The following is a 759-nucleotide window of genomic DNA, read 5'->3' on the forward strand; positions in this document are numbered from 1 at the left end:
AGATCCAATATAAAAGCATTCAGTATATATAACGCATCTCTTGCTCTCTGTCTTTCAGCTGTGATAAACCTCTGCTGCTTCAGTTTCTGACTCATGTGAGGCCTGAGAAAGCTCAGTGTCTCTCTAGAGCTCTGGGTGAAGAGTTGGATCTCAGTCAGACTCAGCTGGATCTGCAGGTCTGTAGAGGTCTGGAGCTGATTCTGGAATATTCTGAAGGACTGACAGAACTGGATCTGAGTCAGTGCTGTCTCACCGATCACAGCCTGGATCTGCTGCTCCCAAACCTCCACAAAGCTCAAAACATTGAGTGAGTGACTGAAGAAACTCAAAGTGTACATTTCTCAAGTATAATGTAATAGTTCTTACATTCCTGGTTTGTTTTTTGATCTCAGTTTTAGTGGCAATAGCATCACTGACGCTGGGGCTGAGAAAATCCACAGGATCGTCACTCGCAACAGTAACATAAAGACAGTAAGGTGTGTCTGAGTGTCACAATGAAGCGCAAAGTTGTTTTTCTTAATTTTTTTGCCACTTTTCATTCTCTCATTTCATTCATTGCATCACAGCAGTCATCCATTATAAAATAAATTTATAGAGACGATTTATACTTGTCAACAAAATTTATGCAAAGCTTTTAGATCAAAATCTTTGCAGTCATGGAAAAAAAAAATCTGTCAAGTGTATTCAAATTTTAATGGATAGTTTAATGGATAGGTTTCATTTACATGTATTAATTTATCAGATGCTTTCATCCAAAGC

The 759-nt window shown here is 38.5% G+C and overlaps 1 long non-coding RNA gene across 1 annotated transcript; it reads left to right on the top strand.

Moving 5' to 3' along the window:
* The first annotated feature begins 75 nt into the window (after positions 1-75).
* LOC107734104 (uncharacterized) lies at positions 76-463 on the top strand. The gene is made up of 2 exons (XR_001639068.1): positions 76-307; positions 393-463. It is a non-coding gene; the product is annotated as an uncharacterized LOC107734104 (long non-coding RNA).
* Positions 464-759: the final 296 nt, after the last annotated feature.

This window comes from Sinocyclocheilus rhinocerous, unplaced genomic scaffold (assembly GCF_001515625.1).
Source record: "Sinocyclocheilus rhinocerous isolate Xijiao unplaced genomic scaffold, SAMN03320098_v1.1 scaffold44631, whole genome shotgun sequence".
NCBI lineage: Eukaryota > Metazoa > Chordata > Actinopteri > Cypriniformes > Cyprinidae > Sinocyclocheilus > Sinocyclocheilus rhinocerous.